The sequence below is a fragment of the Hypanus sabinus genome, chromosome 14 (genome assembly GCF_030144855.1).
Source record: "Hypanus sabinus isolate sHypSab1 chromosome 14, sHypSab1.hap1, whole genome shotgun sequence".
Taxonomy (NCBI): Eukaryota; Metazoa; Chordata; class Chondrichthyes; order Myliobatiformes; family Dasyatidae; genus Hypanus; species Hypanus sabinus.
In genome coordinates, this window is record NC_082719.1 from 71980947 (window position 1) to 72001447 (window position 20501).

The following is a 20501-nucleotide window of genomic DNA, read 5'->3' on the forward strand; positions in this document are numbered from 1 at the left end:
GTCAATCAGGTTGGGATGATGCAATCCCTCAACCAGCCCACTCTGGTCATCCGCTGAGGAGCTTCAATGAATAGTACAGTACTCAATACACAACTTGGTCTTCCGGAGAGAATGGCCATGTCCCGTAGCTTTATGGGGGGGGGGGGGGGAGAAACGTGACATCCTGCACATCTCTTTCTCATTTCCTGGGTCTCCTGACCCAAATCAAAGGAGGGGGCTACCCTTCGGCCCCTCAGAGCTGTGTTACATTCATAACTGAATGCTCTGGAAGCATAAAACATGTGGGATCCAGGAAAAGATAGCAATTTGCATACCAAATTGTGCTTGTGGAAGGAGGCAGAGATTGGTACTAGAGGTTTGCTTTTCAGATTGGTGACCTGTATCCTGTGGTGTGACACAAGAGTTGATGGTGTGTCCTTTATTGCTTGCCATATACATTGATGATTTGGAAGAGAAAGAAAGGTGGCAGGTTTAGTAAGTTTGTTGATTTGATAGTTTAGTGCATAGTGAAGTAAATTTTCTGAGATTGGGAATGCTGATGGAATTTAACACAGACACGTAGAAGCTAAACAAGGCGAGGATACACACAGGAAATGGTGGGGCCTTGAGAGTGTTATGAAACAGCAAGACCTTGAGGTTTCATGAACAGGTAGACAGAGTACTTCAAAGGAAGCATTGTCAACCCAAAATATTGAAGGAAATGACATCATTTTAACTATTGAAATTATGTTGAATCACTTACTGTTACCTTTGATCATAAGGGTATAAAAATGTGTTTATATATGAGTTTATGGGACTCTACCAAGAGGGTCTCCAAGAGAATGTCTGTTTGTCTTGATGAATAAAGACTTTCATATCCATAACCTTCCATTCTTCTGGTGACTTAGCCACAGTCACAACAGTATACAGTATATCATCACATACTACCTTGAGATTAATTTTCTGACAGGCATTTACAGGAAAAGAAAGGAATACAATAGAATTTTATGAAAAACTATACATGAACAGAGAAAGGCTGACAAACACCAATATGCAACAGAGATCACAATGTACAAATAAAAATAATACTGAGAGCATGAGCTGTTGATGCACCATCAATAACTCTGGGAGACGTGAGGCGAGAGATAGGCTTTTATTAGCTGGAAAAGAGCACTATCAGCAGCAAGGGACCATCACACAACATCCTGGAGACTGAGGGAAGAGCAGTGCCTCCAATCGCCTTTATACCGGGGTCTGTGGGAGGGGCCACAGGAGCAGTCAGCGGGGGGGGCGTGTCCAGACAGGTATATGTAGTTCACCACAGCTGTAAAGAGAACTTGAATGTGAGACTGGAGTTTGTAGAATCTGTTCGGAGTAGGGGTCGATGAGCCAGTTCAGGAGCCTGAGGGTTGTTGGGTAATAATTGTTCCAGGAGCTTGGGGCGTGGGACCTTAGGCTTCAGTACCTCCTGCTCGATGGTAGGAGTGAGAAGAGGGCATGGTCTGGATGGTGCAGGTCTTTGATGATGGATGTTGCTTTCTTGTGACAACAGTCCATATTAATGTACTCATTTGTGGGTAGAGTGTTGCCCGTGATACACTGGGCTGTGTCCACCAATTTCTGTAGCCTTTTTGCATTGCTGAACATTTGTGTTTCCATATCAGGCTGCAATGCCACAAGTTGTGCATCTATATAAGTTAATCAACTCTTTTGGTAACAAACTCCAAAGAAAGTAGAGGTGCTGTCATACTTTTCTTGTGATGACACTTATGTGCTGGTCCCAGGAATGATCCTCTGATATGATATGATAGAGGTGTACAAGATATTAGGAGGAATAGACAGAATGGACAGCTAGCGCCTCTTCCCCAGGACACCACTGCTCAATACAAGAGGACATGGCTTTAAGGTAAGGGGAGGGAAGTTCAAGGAGGATATTAGAGGAAGGTTTTTCACTCAGAGAGTGGTTGGTGCATGGAATGCACTGCCTGAGTCAGTGGTGGAGGCAGATACATTAGTGAAGTTTAAGAGACTACTAGACAGGTATATGGAGGAATTTAAGGTGGGGGGTTATATGGGAGGCAGGGTTTGAGGGTCAGCACAGCATTGTGGGCCAAAGGGCCTTTAATGTGCTGTACTATTCTATGTTCTAAGCAGTTTACATTTGGCCTAAAGCCTTTCATCAGGACTCAGGAAGGGTCTTGGCTCAAAATGTTGACTGCTTATTCCCCTCCATAGAATCTACCCGAACTGTTGAGTTCCTCCAGCATTTTGTGTGTCACTACACTTCTTCCTTTGTTCTGTCTTATCCACAGTCTCCATGAGTTCCTGCAGCATTTGAGCATGTGTTGACAGGATACTGTTCTACTGCTAACTGATATATCCAGCCTTCTCATGGCCAAAAGCCACAAACTCAGATTCTGAGAAGTCAAGTTCCAGATCATCTTCAATTCAGCTCATTAGCTGTCCCATCATCAAAACATGAGTGGCAAATACAGTCAGGCTTGATACCATATTCCTTACCAGCATAAGGACAAAAGGTAAGAAGGTATTCCGAGTGGAACTTTTCTGTTGGATAGTTTCCCAAATCATGCTCTTCAGTGTTTGATTAATTCTTTCAACTATGCCACCTGACTGCAGATAAAACATTATGTGGAATTTTTGGTTTATTCTCAATAAATTCATTATACTCTGCTTCACACTGGCAGTGAAATAGGCACCTTGTTTGGACCCAATGCAGTGTGGAAGCCCCATTGATATATATCTGTCATGTAACTGACAAGAGGTGTTTGGTTACGGTCCAAGTGCCAAGGGAGAGAGACACACAGTAAGAACTGTCCAGAATAAAGGAAAAACAATGAGCTCTAGGCCAACAGGACTGTTAATTAGAACTTTTAAGCTAAGCTAATGCCAGTACAGCAACTCAGCAGTAGTAGCTTAATGTTAAATAAATAACAGCATCAGTCTAAACAGTAGTCTTCTCTCCCAGAATTAAGACAACAGTAAGCACGAAGCATTGACGTTGCTGTGCCATTGCTCAAGTCTCAACAGGACTGAAACAAGAGGAAGGGAGTTAAATACCATCACAATGAAACATTAATTGGCTGGAATGTGCTTGCTCATGAATGTGATTGCCATGCCCGTTCCACAGCCCACCTGCAAGTTTGTGCAGAGTCCATGGTTGTGACATCAGCCATGATTTTAGCTGTGTCAGTCTTACTAGGAGCTCCTCATGACCCATTCATGAAAGATATATTTACTTGTATTTCCATTAGCATGGTGGCAGAAAGCCAATGTAATCTGTTTGTAAATCTGTCCTGTGTCTGTTTATTAGGATGATCTGCCTAAGTTCTGCTTTATTAACAAAATAATCTGGGTTGTTTTGAGCACACAACAAACTATTATCCACATCATGTTTTTTGTCCTTGCCCATACAGGAACACCAACTCAGGCTTTTAATTCAATCAATGGTTGCTTTAACCCATCTGTATCACTGAACATCATGGCATTGATATTTTATTGATTGTGATCTTAAGGGGATACCATATTTTGCCTGTCCTTAATGACATGTCCATCCTCCATTTGTTTGTTATTCTTCTATTTATCATTTGAGAGGGGGCATGTTCCATATTGGATGTGTTTTAGCTTATTGTTCATACTTTGACCCTGCATCAGATCTTCAATCTCCGTCTGATTGACAGGGATGACATTTAACTGTTCCCTCCCTTGGGGTTTGCGATGATTCCTCTTTCTGAGCACTAAATATTGCCAATACATCTGCTTGTACGTTCACTGCATGGGAAAATTAATTGAATGGTTTTATATTAATTATGTCATTTTCACCCTTGGGTTTCTGACTGATATATTTAAGAAGGGGCACAGTTTTATCATATAGGGTTGAGTGATGATTGAATGGTAGAACAGATTCAATGGGCCAAATGGCCTAATTCTGCTTAGGGTTTATAGTCTCATAGAAAGCACCCTATCTTGATGTGAACTGCTCACCCTGTGACCACAAGAAATGGGAAAGAGATGTATATGGTCTGTCATGGAAACCAGCCTGCCCTGTGAGGGCTCTGTCTGCACCACTCTGCCTTTCAGAAGGCAGAACAAATAATCAAAGACTCATTCGACCACAGCCATTCTCTCTTGTTCCTCCCTTCATCGAGCAGAAGATACAAAACCTTGAAAACGTGCATCACCAGGCTCAAAGACAGCTTCTATCCCACTGTTACAAGACTGTTAAATGGACTTCCTGTACAATAACAATGAACCTTGACCTCATGATCTACATCGTCATGCTTTTGCACCTTATTGTCTACCTGATCTGTACTATATCTGTAACTGAAATGGTCACACTTTTCTCTGCATTCCATTATTGCTTTTCCCTTGTATCACCTTGATGTGATTGTATCTTGAAATGATTTCTATGGATGGCATGCAAAACAAGGTTTTTCACTGTAACTCAGTACATTTGACTATAATGAACCAATTAACCAGCTAATAAACCAAAACCCAATAAAAGCTTAACCTTTGCTGATAAGAAACCCATTGATTCCCACAGGGGCAAGAGGCTCTTCTGCACATACATGCTTTCTGAGTATATGTTACTCATGGCTGGGTGGGGAGGAGAATAGGGAGACTTGATGGGGTGACTCAGCACATATGCTCCTGTTGCTTAGTCAGCATTCTGAGCACTCAGCTGGCTAGATAGTCCTGCTCATGGATCTTGTGCAGAAAGTAGCTGTGGGATTCTGGAGCAAGATTAGAAGCCATGGTAGGAAGATCGCTGAGGAACTGAGATCCATGGTTGTGTGGGAGAAAATGACCTAATTGGCAATGGTAGGGTCATGACCCACTATGAAGTTTGACTATCTGTCTGAGAGCTGATGTTTGGCCTCCATGAGTACAAAGGTTTCTTCACCAGACACACCAGTGCCATTCTTGAGGGCATGCTTGATGAGGACCAGAATTTATTCTTAACGAGCAGAGCATTACAAGTTGAGGAGCTGGAAAGTTAGACTGAGAAAGTGGAGTGGAAAAGTTAAGCCGGCAAGTGCCCCATTGGGTGTTAACAATAAATAGGTCCAGAGGGGCTAAGAAGCAAAAGAGAGCAGTCCAGGCAAACTGGGAATCCTGGAGATGGAAGAAAAAGTGTGGGAAGAATAAATGGGACAAAGAAATTAGCACAGAGGTGAAGGGGCAGGCAGGCAGGCAAAGTCTGTCATGTTAAATGTTCATACTGTGGTTTCCTCTACATTAGAGAAACTAAACAGATTGGGTGATCACTTTGCAGTGACCCTAAGCTTTCATTTGCTTATAACTGGAGTTCTCCATTAGTCTGTGACCATCTAACTGTTATACCAAGGCCCAATGCAAACCTGTGGAACAACTACCTCATCTTTCTTTTGAACACAATGCTGCCTTCTCAACTCATTACTGAACTGTAGGTAGCTTGTCTTACTGAACTGACCATTTCTGCTTGTTATAATCCATCATTTTGACTTAGTTCTTCTCTGTATCTGTATAATCAGGTCAGCTGGACATCTCCCATGACCGTGCCAAAAGCAATATGACAAAAATATATAACCTGCCTCCAAATATTACATTAACTAAGTTGGATTCATCCTATCAGAGATGTTTCCATTGTTCTACATTAACTCCTCCACCTTTCTACCTCTGAAGATTGTTTTTTTCTCTTTCCAGTTCTGACAAAGGGTCTTGGATCTGAAATATTACTTCTGTTTCTCATACTACAGATGCTGCCTGACTCGTTGAATGCTTCCAGCATGTGTGGATTTTCATTGATTCTATTATGGCTAAATGGCTGTTATTCTTTAATGGACTTATTGCGTATGCCCACAAGAAAATTAGTCTCAGTGTTGAAAATGGTGATATATATGTACTTTGATAATAAATTTACTTTACTATATTTACTTTTTTTTAGATTCACATCATCTGAATCTTTTTAATGTTCACCTTTTCTTTTACTTCACTGATCTGTTTTATCTCGAGGTTCCAATGGCTCTTTTCACAGATTATGAGGAATTAAAAATGGAGTTAAGATTCAATGTTTGATCTTTGTTAATGATTATTTAAAACAAAGAGCATGTGAATGATTTGGGGTGGCTGTATTTGGCATCTCAGAACCACACAAAATAAACTGCTTATTGATGATGAATGGTTGGAGCCACACCCGGTGTTAATTATAAGCTAAATATGGCATAAGAATATACAGAGATGCAAGCAGGTGTATGATGTTAGCTGTGAATTTAGAAAAAAGACTGAAAGAGTGAAGTATAAAGTTCAAATCCTCTGGTTTATATTCCAGTAACCATACTGGATTATACAGTAACCATACTTTCAATTTAATCGCCTAGTTTCCTGAGAGGTAATTTGTAAACTTCCCCATGAATTAATTCATTCAGATATCTGAAGGCTTTTTAAGGACTCAAAAAGGTGGGGGCAATTTTAACTTTATTCTTTTATGGATTGCCACATTGAAATCGTCCTTCTATGGCTGGATTCTCAAAATGCTTGAGTACACATTATTTTTGTAATTTTATTGTTATGCTATAAATTTTTTGAGAGTGACAGAGCTATTATTTTTGTTTAGAAGAATCTTATTGACATATCTATCAGTTTTGAATGGGAATAAGTACTGACAATAAACTGATGTACTCTTTTTATATTCCTAACAGTTTATTCTGTTAAAGTTTTCAATTTTCCATCGGCTTTGAAGATATAATTGGGGAATAGTTTGCTATATGTCAATTTACTGAGTGATTATTTATGAACTGATTTTAATAGCAGGATATTGCAACCATGGGCAGCATAATAAGCACCTCTGATATAACTGGGTACTGTTATCCTAATCTGAATGCCAAAACATACTTACAGATAAACAATATGACTTTGATCCCTGTTTTAGAGTAAGAAAGGCACATGTTACTTATTGTCCCAATCCATCTGATATTTGACCTTTACAATTTTGGATATTCAGTAGACAGGCAAACACAACACCCAATTCAGTTCAGGGACCTACATTTTCTATTAGCCTTCATGAAATTCAGACGTTCTTTGTGTATTGCACAATTTGCCCAGAGATAATGCATAGCTGATCTTAATGATTTAATAAATGATCTGAATACTGTAACTTATTATTAAGCTAGCGGGAGTTACACAAATTGTTTTTCACACCTCAGAATCATTGCTCCTTCTGCCAGTCTCTTTATCTCAACATCTCCAATTCAACACTTAGTATAATTATTGCTTGATGGAGAACCTGTATTTTGTCTGCAGAGCGTAATCCTAAACTTCCCATTGCTGCCACTTTATTTCACAAAAAGACCCAATGCAAGAATGAGGAATAGCACCTCCTTAATGCTTTGCCACATTGCAGCCTTCTGCATTCTGTACTGATTTCTATAGTTTCATACAACTTGATCTCTCTTATTTCTCAACTCACAGACCTCCGTTGATACCCCTGCCCCCCCCTTACCCCCATCCCTTTCTATTATTTTAGTCTGGTTCTCTTTCTCTCTCTTTTTTTCCCCTTCACTATATTTTCCCCCTCAGCCTGCTGAGTTCTGCCAGCATTTTGTGTTTTTATTTATTTCCAGCATCTGCAGATTCACTCGTGTTGCCTCTCTTATTTCTCTATCAGTCATTCATCATTGGCTCAATTTTTTATCCCTCTTTTTATCTTCGGGAACTGGAAGATATGCCCAGCCTGAGTAGCCAGCGTGTTTTCCTGCTCTGCATTTTGCAACATCTACATCCTTCTGTCTATGTTCTCACTCTCTAACGATGCCCATTTTCCATTGACCAGATAAACTTGTTTGCAGCTTATCCCTGGTCACCCTGGTTTTGCCAGATCGTAGATTCCCACCTTCTCCAACTTCCATGCAGCCTAGTTCTTTTGTCTCTTTCCCAGTTCTCCTGCTAGGTATTTGGCTTGACGTGTTAACTCTGTTCCTCCTTGCAGAAATGTATCCTGACCTGCCAAATATTTCCATTTCTTTCTGTTCCTATTTTAAATTTCCAGCAAATAGTATTTTTTCAATTTTCACTTGTTGAAGTCGCTGCCACTTCTCATCCAGTGATGTCTATTCTGAAAAACACAGACATGGAATAGTAGAGTTTGAGGACAGGCCCTTTGGCCAGACTACATATTGTTGTCTGAATGGCTTTCCATCAGTCTTTCTTGCCTTGTTCACACTCAGTAATGACTCTTTGATAAGGCATTAATTGAAACCCACTTTCACAGGCAGCTCTCTTTCCTGAGCAAATGTGTCCATCTCCAACTTGTCCCACAAGATTTCAAAATGAAATTCCACCTTTTGCAATAGTGATCCATCCAGGACTGTGGGCACATGCAAGTAGACTTACTCTGTCTCAAAGCTTTTGTGGTGCACAGTTCAACCCTATTGTTGCTATATTCAGTGGTGCAACAGATGACTTTCCTATTTCCTTTCAGGCATCAAAAATCATACATTTCAACAGTTGTTGTATTCCAATCCCTCCTCTTCTTCTTGGAGCAGAAGCCCAGCCGATTCCCCTTCACCAACACACACATCCACCTGCCTGAACTTGCTCTCACATTGTGGAAAAAAATTCCTTTAACTCCACCCACTTTCTCCCAGATCAAAAGTGTGGCTATAGGCACTCACATGGGTAAGATAGGCCCATCCTTTTTGTGAAATAATTAGAGAATTCTGGTGTTGATTCCTGTACTCATGCATAACTCAATAATGTCATTATTTCATAATTTTTGCTGCCATTTTCCCAAGTTTTAACCTACATTCATCATTGCATGGTCAATATCTGATTCCACCATCTATCTATTTATTGATGCAGCACGGTAACAAACTTTCAACCTTACACACTATCATCTACTTCATAGAAAACCTACAGCACAATACAGGCCCTTCGGCCCACAAAGCTGTGCTGAACCTGTCCTTACCTTAGAAAACACTAGGCTTACCCATAGCCCTCTATTTTTCTAAGCTCCATGTACCTATCCTGGAGTCTCTTAAAAGACCCTATTGTATCCGCCTCCATCACCATTGCCGGCAGCCCATTCCACACACTCACCACTCTCTGCGTAAAAAAAAACTTACCCCTGACATCTCCTCTGTACTTCTTCCAAGCACCTTAAAACTGTGCCCTCTTGTATTTGCCATTTCAGCCCCGGAAAAAATCCTCTGACTATCCACACAATCAATGCCTCTCATCATCTTATACATCTCCATCAGGTTACCTGTCCTCCTCCATCACTCCAAGGATAAAAGGCCAAGTTCACTCAACCTCTTCTCATAAGGCATGCTCTCCAATCCAGGCAACACCCTTGTACATCTCCTCTGCACCCTTTCTATGGTTTCTACGTCTTTCCTGTAGTGAGGCTACCAGAACTGAGCACAGTACTCCAAGTGGGGTCTGACCAGGGTCCTACATAGCTGCAACATTACCTCTCGGCTCTTAAACTCAATCCCACAATTAATGAAGGCCAATGCACCATATGCTTTCTTAACAACAGAGTCAACCTGTGCAGCAGCTTTTACTGTCCTATGAACTCAGACCCCAAGATCCCTCCGATCCTCCACACTGCCAAGAGTCTTACCATTTATACTATATTCTGCCATCATATTTGACCTACCGAAATGCACCACTCACACTTACCTGTGTTGAACTCTATCTGCCACTTCTCTGCCAATTTTGCACCCTATCAATGTCCTGCTGTAACATCTGACATACCTTTGCACTATCCACAATACCCCCAACCTTTGTGTCATTAGCAAAGTTACCAACCCATCCCTCCACTTCCTCATCCAGACCATTTATAAAAATCACGAAGAGCAGGGGTCGATGAACGGAGTCCTGAGGCATACCACTGGTCACCGACCTCCATGCAGAATATGACCCATCTACAACCACTCTTTGCCTTCTGTGGGCTAGCCAATTCTGGATCCATAAAGCAAGGTCCCCTTGGATCCCATGCCTCCTTACTTTCTTAATAAGCCTTTCATGGGGTACCTTGTCAAATGCCTTGCTGAAATCCAAAGATCATCGCCAGAGGCTCAGCAATCTCCTCACTTACCTCCCACGGTTGCCTGGGGTACATCTCAACTGGTCGTGGCGACTTATCCAACTTGGTGCTTTCCAAAAGCTTCAGCACATCCTCTTTCATTCAATAGATCATCCCCAAAATTTTCACCACCCAAGAAGAGATTTCTCCATTAGACACAACTTTCCCTTTCAGCATATTTCAGTTTCCTTCATAACTTCCTGATGCATTTTTCCATTTCCACCAATGACTACCTTTCTGTTGACATTTCCTCTTTTAATTGGATGGGATGAACATGTGATGCAGCATTTGTCCTTTCATCCCTTCCCTTTCTACCATCCAGAGACCCAAACAATCTCTCTGTGAGAAGCTGCAGTTCACTTGCACTTCTTCAAATTTCTTGTACTCCATGCTGTGCTCACAACGTAGTTGTCTCTGCATTGGAGAAAACAAATGCTTATTGGGTGATTGCTCTGTGGAGTACTCACATTCAATGTGTAGTAGTGACCCTGAGCATTCTATTCTCCATCCCACTCCCGCTCTAACTGTTCGATCTGTGGCCCTCTGTATTGTTACATTAATACCCAATGCATGCTTGAAGAATAATATCTCATATTCCTTTTAGGCATGTTGTTGTCTCCCTGATTTAATGAAGGATTCTAGATTTTCAGGTAACCAATTTTTCTGTCTGTATCATTCACCCGTTGTTGATATTGGCTCATCTTGTTTGTTTTCATTCCTTTGGGAATGAAGGATGTTTGCATGTCTTCCTGCTCTTCATTTCACAAATTCTACATTTTTTGTCCATGACTATCAAATTGTGCAATAGAAAATGCTAGAAGGACAACTGCAGGGCAGATAGGCAGTATTGAGGTCTGAGGTAACTTCACAATATCAATCTTTTTGATGTTTTTGACATACTGGTATCCTCTGAAATGATAAGGCCAAGTCATTTGAATTTGCTGACCCTCTCCACTTCTGATCTGATGAGGACTGGCTCAAGGACCTCCAGATACTCCCCTTGTAGTCCATAGTCAGCTCCTTGGTCTGGACGACGTTATTGTTGTGGCACCACTCAGTCAGAGCTTCAATCTTCTTCCTATAAGATGATTCATCACCATCTTTGATTTGGCCAACGACAGCAGTGTCATCAGCAAACTTAAATATGGCATTGGAGCTGTGGTTAGCCACACAGTCATAAGTATAAAGCAAGTATAGCAGCAGACTAAGCACATAGCCATGTGGGGCACCAATGCTGATGGAGATCATGGAGGAGATGTTATTGCCAATCCAACCTGACTGGGGTCTGCAAGTGAGGAAATCAAAGATCCAGTTACACAAGATGATTCTAAGGCCTGGGTCTTTGAGGGTGAAGCACACAGTCTATTTCCTTGCAGCAGGAAAATAAAGTAAAGAGGGTATAGGTATAAGGTGGGACAGGAAAGATTTAAATGGGACCTGAGCAACAATTTTCCACACAGAGGTTCATGCAAACGTGGGGTGAGCTGCCAGAGAAGGTGGTTGAGGCAGATACAATAGTAATATTAAAAGGATATTTGGATTACATGGATAGGGACAGTTTATAGGGATATAGGCTAAATACATGGAGCAGCATGGTGGGACAGTGTGAGTGATCACGGATTGGGGCTGGATTTCCATTACCATCTGTAGGGTGTTAGTATGTTCTCCCAGGGACTGTGTAGGTTTCATCTGGATGTCTTCCACATTCAAAAGACATGTGGTCTGGGCTAGTGTTAGTAAGTTGTGGGCATGTTGCCTTGCTGCCAGAAGTGTGACTACACTGACAGGCTATCCCCAGGACAATCCTCGGACAATGTTGGTTGTTAACATAAACAATACATTTCACTCTAAGCATTGATGTACCTGTGACAAATAAACCTAATCTTTCTCTTTATCTCATTAATGTGACTTACTTGGTTGGTCCAAAGGGCCTGTTTTGTGTTGATTTGTGTTCTTTGACTCTGTGAATAGAAACAAAACATCCTAGAACTGGTTCTGGAGCCAATTGTAGTTCTCTGCCTCCTGCAAGTCTTGAACTTGAACCTGAAGGTCAGCTGAGATCAAATCATGCATTCTAACTATCTACATGTTCCAAATTGCCTTCTCCTGTGCAGTTCCTTACCTCAAAGCATGAGAAGTTATATACTGTAATCCTGATGAAATTTAATGTGTACAGGTCAGGGAATGATATGTCCTTGGACCTTTGTGTTTAAGGAATGGGTGACAAACAAGGGTATTGTGTAAAATGTCATATTCTGGTGCGGCTGTGAAAGATCGGGGGAAGGGAGCCTATTCACATTAATTGTTTCTGTGTGATAGAAAGAAATTATTTCTCTGATCTTGATCTGGATGCCTTTTATAAATGTTGCAGCCACATATCAATTTTTACTTGTATTAAGTCTGTCAGCTATCTCAGTGAATATTTGACAATTTTGGATTGAAGCCAATCCTGCCTTTGTTCCATTTCCTGCGGCAGGATCTGTTTGCTGCCATTGTTGAATCAGCAGTCCTTCATTTATCTTCTAGATTAAAGGCACACTACACAAAAGATATTCACAGAAAAAGCAACATCACAAACACCACAACATTGTCACTACAAATTCTACAATGATTTAAGGAGAATGCTCATCAAAGGAATAGGGGCAGACAATCAAAGAGGTTACAGACATCTTCAAATCACCTGTTTACTGGATAAACCACCCACTAATTCAGAATTTTGAACCACTGAGCTGGCAATTAGATAATTCACAAATAAAATTACATTGCCTTTTTTCTCAAGTTAGAGGCTGTTTTATAACTATTTTTAAATCTTTCCAGCTGTCTTCTTTCAGGTGGGATGTAATCATTTCAGTACCTCTTGATGAGTATGATCACTATTACTCTGCAATTTGATTGAAGAGACATTACCCTTTTTGGCTGACTAAGATAACAGTGTTTTGCCTTCTTAGTATCAAACATTCTCTGGAAAAGTATTGCAGACATTTAGAATTAGAAAGGTCCAGTATCTTAAAGGAATGCAACTTTTTGACATGTAGATTCTTGTCTTGTCTCTACTCACCTTAAAAATATTGCAAAATCGCTGCCAGAACGCATGCAAGGGTAAAGCTGAAATGACGGAGTCATTATGCACTCAAATCTTGTGGTCAAGGGTTAGATTGTAAAGACTGCTCTCAGAGGGGGTTGGGCAATTTGAATTTGTGTAGAACTAGTAATGAACCAGAACATAGAACATAGAACCAGTAATGAGGAAATGATAGCCTTCCATTGAAGAAAACAGAACTGAAAATGCATGGCTGCAATGAATTCAGTTGAATTGTGACTGAGCTAATGACAAATTATTTCAAGGTACAGCTCTGCATGTGACTGCAAGAAACTACAGAGACTTGCGTAGATTTTGCAGATCTTTACATGGAATGATGACCTCTCTATTGTTATTGTTTTCTAGACTCCTCAGTCAGGGGAAATGACATTCCTACAGCTTTCCTGTCAAGCCCTGTTTAAAAAAAGACTTTACATTTCAGTTATATCAGCCTTAATCTTTCCTCTGCGCTGAGTTGTGGAAACAGCTCAGCTCATCATGGAAACCAGCCTCCCTTCTGTGGATTCTCCCTCTAATTCTTGCTGCCTCAGTAAAGCAGCCAGCATAATCAATTCCCACCACGGAACTCACTCATTTTTCTCTCCCACTGGGAAGAAGATAATAAAACCCCGAAAGGATATGCCGCTAAAATCAAGGACAGCTTCAATCTCATTGTTATAAAATTAATAAGTAGTTTCCTAGTATTATAAAATGGACTCTTGACCTCACATTTTACCTCATTATGAACTTGCACCTTACTGTTTACCTGTATTGCACTTTTACAGTATAGTATTCTTTATTGTTAAAGTTGTCCTTTGTTCTTCCTCAATGCATTGAGTAATGATCTGATCTGTATGCCAAACAAGCTTTTCACTGTATCTCAGTACATGTGACAATACTAAACCAATTCCAATTTCAAAGAGTTTTCTTATGGTCTTTATACTGTCAAAGAATAAAGCAAATTTATTGGGGGGGGGGGGGTAGAAGGGAGTTCAATTAGTCTGCTTCACTGGGAGGAGATCTTATTTGAATTTGGTCTAACTGAAGACTGTGAAAAGGAGCCATTGCTCATTTGTAGAAATAAGAGGGCTTTTATTTTGGCAAATGCCATTGATTACTGACTTAGACACAACTGGTTTCAGAACAATGATCACTCCATAGATTTTTAAAAATAATTCTGCTTATAACCTAGGCGCTTGGTGAAAGCAAATACTTAGACAATGAAGCATGTCCCTAGTTGTCTAGTTATTATGTTTTGTGGTTAAGTTGTCAGCCTGTACCAAATCAACCCACTCATGCTCCATTTCAATCTATCCCAAAATAAACTTAGATCATAGGCTGTATGTCTATTATGAGTCAGTTGTTCATAGTTGAGGCATCACTGCAATGAAGCTCAATCCCTGTCAAATTGAGATCCTCTTTTTGATATATGTTAGGGAATCTATTGCCAAATGAATATTGAGTGTAGAAAGGTTTTTGTTTTTGGAGAAACAATAAAACCCTGTAGGAGCACCCCTGAGGTGAAAAACTGCGTCTGTTTCAGGTCAATAACTCTCCCCAGAACTGTTACTGTGAGAAAACAAAGTTGTAAAAAGGGGGAAGAACAGTGGGAATGTTCGGAAGAAAAGAATCCACCCATTTTCCAAATTCCTAGTTGCTCAAGAAAGTTTCTTTTTCCCTTCAGTGATGGTTAGCAGTCTTATTCAGCATGCTGAGAATGAATTCGTTCCTATTCCTCAATCCCAGCATCCCCCAGTTTGCTACTGCAGGTGGAGATTGTGCATAAAAAGTTCAAAGGTCAAAGTAAAATTTACTGTCAGAGTACATACATGTCACCACATACCAACCCTGAGATTCTTTTTCCTGTGGGCATTCTCAGCAAATCTACAGAACAGGATCAATGAAAGATCAAGCAGACCATAGAAGTCAACAAACTGTCCAAATGCAAATATAACTAAATGGCAATAAGTATAGAGAGCATGAAATAACAAGATAAAGAGCCCTTACAGTGAGATCACTGGTGTGGCGACATCTCAATGGATGAGTGTAGTTATCCTCTTTTATTCAAGAGCCTGATGGCTGAGGGGTAGTAACTACTCTTGAACCTGGTGGTGCGAGTCCTGAGGTGATGAGGGCATTTAATGATGGATGCTGCTTTTTTATGGCAACATTTCATGTAGATGTGCTCAGTGGTTAGGAGGGCTTTACCTGTGATGCACTGGGCCAAATCCATTACTTTTTGTAGGACTTCCTATTCAAGGACATTGGTGTTCCCACACCAGGCTGTAATGCAGCCAGTCAACTTACAGCAAAAGCAGGAAATTTATTAAGTGTTCTGTACATTGTATTGGTCAAACAGCATAGAAGCCCAGAGATGTGTGCGTGGTTATTTGGACAGTGATTAGAACTGTGAGAATACAGTGCTGTGTATCAGCTGTGAGGAAGTGAGTGACAATGATGGTTATCAGACAAGGGTACAGAAGTGACAGGCAGTACAGACAGACAGACATACTTTATTGATCCCGAGGGAAATTGGGTTTCATTACAGTTGCGCCAACTGAGAATAGTGTAGAAATATAGTAATATAAAACCATAAATAATTAAATAATAATAAGTAAATTATTCCAAATGGAAATAAGTCCAGGACCAGCCTAATGGCTCAGGGTGTCTGACACTCCGAGGGAGGAGTTGTAAAGTTTGATGGCCACAGGAAGAAATGACTTCCTATGACGCTCAGTGTTACATCTCAGTGGAATGAGTCTCTGGCTGAATGTACTCCTGTGCCTAACCAATACATTATGGAGTGAATGGGAGACATTGTCCAAGATGGCATGCAACTTGGACAGTATCCTCTTTTCAGACACCACCGTCGGAGAGTCCAGTTCCACCCCCACAACATCACTGACCTTATGAATGAGTTTGTTAATTCTGTTGGTGTCTGCTTCACTCAGCCTGCTGCCCCAGAACACAACAGCAAACATGATAGCACTGGACACCACAGACTCGTAGAACAACATCAGCATCGTCCGGCAGATGTTAAAGGACTTCAGTCTCCCCAGGAAGTAGAGATGGCTCTGACCCTTCTTGTAAACAGCTTCAGTGTTCTTTGACCAGTCCAGTTTATTGTCCATTTGTATCCCCAGGTATCTGTAATCCTCCACCATGTCCACACTGACCACTTGGATGGAAACAGGGGTCACCAGTGCCTTAGCCCTCCTTAGGTCCACCACCAGCTCCTTAGTCTTTTTCACTTTAAGCTGCAGATAATTCTGCTCACACCATGTGACAAAGTTTCCCACCATAGCCCTGTACTCCGCCTCATCTCTCTTGTTGATGCATCCAACTATGGCTGAGTCATCAGAAAACTTCTGAAGGTGGCAAGACTCTGTGTTGTAGTTGAAGTCCGAGGTGTAGATGGTGAAGAGAAAGGGAGACAGGACAGTCCCCTGTGGAGCCCCAGTGCTGCTGACCACTCTGTCTGACACACAGTGTTGCAAGCGCAAGTACTGTGATCTGCCAGTCAGGTAATCAATAATCCATGACACCAGGGAAGCATCCACCTGCATCACTGTCAGCTTCTCACCCAGCAGAGCAGGGCGGATGGTGTTGAACGCACTGGAGAAGTCAAAAAACATGACCCTCACAGTGCTCGCCGGCTTGTCCAGGTGGGCATAGACACGGTTCAGCAGGTAGACGATGGCATCCTCAACTCCTAGTTGGGGCTGATAGGTGAACTGGAGGGGGTCTAAGTGTGGCCTAACCATAGAACAAGTCTCTCCAGGGTCTTCATGGTGTGGGAGGTCAATGCTAAAGATAGAGACATAGCCATCCTGTGCATATCACTTCTGCTGCTAAAACATGATATCAGTCATTCATCGTCTCATACTTTACTCACCATTAACATGATAATAGATGCTCTTTTACAGTAATATGTTCCTGCTCCAATCATATATACCATCATTGTGTTCATCTCTGACACTCAATTTATGTCGTAAATTTTTTTGTGTAACTGAGCATCCCCTACCCTCTGTGTTCTATGTTCTGTTCCAAAGAATCTCAGCAACATTATTAGCTTTATTTTGAGACCATGTCCTTTAGTTATGGAGGTTGGATAAACTGAGGTGTTTTGCTTTGGAGTAGTGACCAGATAGAAGTTTATAAATTTTTGGGAGGCATAGATTCTTAGCCGGTATCTTTTTCCCAAGTTTGAAATGTCTAATACTGGAAGGCATGCATGTAAGGCGAAGGAGAAAAGAGATGCTCAGAGCAAGTTTATTTTTATATACACAGAGAGTGGTGGACCCACGGGGGAGTGAGGAGGCAGATACAATAGAGATGTTTAAAAGGTTCTTAAGTAGGCACATGAATGTGAAGAGAATGGAGGGATATGGACCATGTGTGTGCATAATTAGTTTAATTATGTGTCATTAGCTTGATTAGCTGAAGGGCCTGTTCCTGTGCTGTACTATTCTGTGCTCTACATGCAAGTGAGGTGATATTAACTTTACATCTGGCCTACTTAGGCCCCATCAGAATTTTGTTTGCTTCTTAATGAGATTAGTCATTGACCTCAGGTATGACCTCTTCCCATTGGCATTACATGAATGACGCACTGTATATATCCTGGTGGATCACCATACAGCTGATGTATCTACTCCTCTCCACTCATTTTAGCTAAGCATCTGAAGTTACTTCAAAAAAAAATCAGGATGCCTATAACAACACACACACAATGGAGCACAGGTGCTCAACAAAGTGCTGTCTTGAACCATTTGGACCAGCGAGGGGCAGGTCTCAGCACACCCAAATGTAATTTTTTTGTGATTATTAGAGTTGTTTAATGGATACTTTCATTATTAGTCTGTCACTGTGTTTTTCATGACACTTGTTATGTTAATACAATTTCCTTATGCTTTTTGTTCTTAAGAGACTAGTTTTTGTTTTCGACCCACATGGCTTTCCTGTGCTTTATGTTCTATTTAAGGTTATTCTGGACCAATGCTCATCACTGAGTCCTGGATTCAAGTTCCGTGTGAGCTACCGTACTGTGAAATCAAGTCCTGAGTTCCTGACCTCTTAGCTTGATTATTCTCTGCATGACTGTCAAAATAAATCTTCATTGCTAATTTCTACTATCGAGTCCTGAGTTTAATCTGCACCTGGGCCTGCTCGTCTGAAGATTGCTACAAGGGGTCCCCCGATTTATGTTGGGTATGATTGATGTAGAGGAGGCCATATCGGGAGCTCCGGATACAATAGGCGATCTCAAAGGATTTATATGAAGTGCTTACTCACCTGGAAGGACTGTATGGGGTCCTGAATGGAGGTTGAGGCAGGAGGTGAATGGGCAGGAGTCACATTTCTGGCACTTGCAGGGATACGTGCCAGGAGGGAGATTAGTGGGGAAGGACGAATTGATAAGGGAAACACAGAGGGAGTGATCTCTGCAGCAAGAGAACTGTGAGCTGGGGAGGAGGTAAGTATGTGTTTGATGGTAGGATCCCATGGAAGATAACAGAAGTTATGGAGAATGATGTGTTGGATGCAGTGACTCATGGGTGGTAGGTGAGGACAAGAGAAAGTCTATCTCTGTTCAGGATGTGGGAAGATGCGATAAGGAGCTCTATCCCTGTTAAGGCAGCCCATTATCTGGCTTGTTCCATAAAGACTTCCAGCAAGCTTTTCAGATCTTTGGAGATGTAAAATCAGTGGGTTCTCTTAATTCACTTCCCCTTTTCCACAGCAATGTGCCTTTCCCCACATCCACCTACTGCACCTGCCCATCGCCACAAACTCCACCCATTGGTTCCTCTCCTCCGTTCCCATCTGCCCTCATCGTTGCTCTTACTTGATTCCATGTTCCACTTTCTCCTATTAGCCCCTTTTCACCTCCTATTTGTGCCACTATTTCAACTCTTGTCTCCTCCACCTACCTATCACCCCTCCTCACTCAGATCCTCCTATCACGTGCCAGATCTTGCTGTACTCCTTCCCTTCATTTTATACCTGCAATCTCATCTCTTAGTCCAGATGGAGGCCTTGACCTCACCTGTTCACTGTTCATTTCCCTCCACAGCTGCTGCCTGACCAGTGAATCTTGTTCTTTCTTTGTCCCAAATCTTAGACATCACTATGCACCACAGTTCACAGGAGTGAGCTCTACCTCTTCAGTCTGAGCCTGCTTGGTTATTAGTGCAGGTGGATCACAAAAATGGATCAATGTGCACCAGCTGTGCACTATAGTTGTGTATTTATGTATGATTTGCATTGCGTTATCACTAAATTATGATTCTACCACTGGGTTGCCAAACCTATCCATTTTCTCCAGTCTTAGGCGCAGCTTTTAGCTTAAACGTGCATCAGACAAGAGGCTAACCAATCGGCATTTAGTTACATCTAACAGGTTAATGTTGAACTGGCTGTGACTTCTACGATCAGATGCATTTAATAAAAGGTGTTGCTTTCCAGACTCATTTTCCATTTGGGGTTAAAATTATTTTTTGCTGTTGATAAAGTAGCGATAAACTTCAAATGCTTATTTCAGGCTTGCAAAATAAGAAAATGATTAGTAACAGAATGAGATAATACTTCACCTTTTTCCATCTTCTCTGTTTTCACATGGGATCAGATTCCTATTTTAATTCAAGTTCAAGTAGGGGTTACTGATTGATTTATCCCAGACTTCTCCCTTTATAAAGTGCAGTTATTGTCTTCAGTTTGCAACTGTTACGTTCAGCTGCTGATGTTGACTTCCAAATTGCACTCAGTTCATATATGAAGCAGCATAACTGGAATTGGTTAATTGCTGCCCTTCAACTGGTCAATTACTGCTCTCTGTAATTTTAAATCAACTTAATCTATAACATTACTTCAGTGGAAGTTTTCTAGCTCAATATTCTAAGTTAGTTTATTCAGAATGTAATTATTAAAGGCTAATTTGATAATAATGATCTTATTGCTTCTTTTGGTACTGATATGTTTAAGATAAACTCATTTTTTAAACAAAGCAAAAACAGCTCACATGATTGTTTTTGTTTTTTCAACATATCTCACATTCTACATTATTTAGTATCATATTAAACTCAAGATAAATTTGGCCTTGTCTATTCAGGACAAGCAGTTGAAATTTCATACATACAGCTTCTAAAAGTGAAAGATTTTCAGGTAACTTTGAGGTTGAAACCAGTAACTTTTGATCATCCTGTGACAATTCCTTGAACATGACTAAAGATAATCTTCACAAAGTGATTGTAAAAACTCAGCAATCTTCCGTATAATATAATCAGCAACACTACAAAAACATTTCTGATTTCTTGTACAAATGTAGCAATTCATGAACAGATAAAAAACTAAAGAATA

At 41.0% G+C, this 20501-nt stretch overlaps 1 long non-coding RNA gene across 1 annotated transcript; it reads right to left on the minus strand.

Moving 5' to 3' along the window:
• Positions 1-11313: 11313 nt before the first annotated feature.
• Positions 11314-13203, minus strand: LOC132404434 (uncharacterized). The gene is made up of 3 exons (XR_009515535.1): positions 13122-13203; positions 11977-12024; positions 11314-11348 (listed from the first exon to the last, which is right to left on the minus strand). It is a non-coding gene; the product is annotated as an uncharacterized LOC132404434 (long non-coding RNA).
• Positions 13204-20501: the final 7298 nt, after the last annotated feature.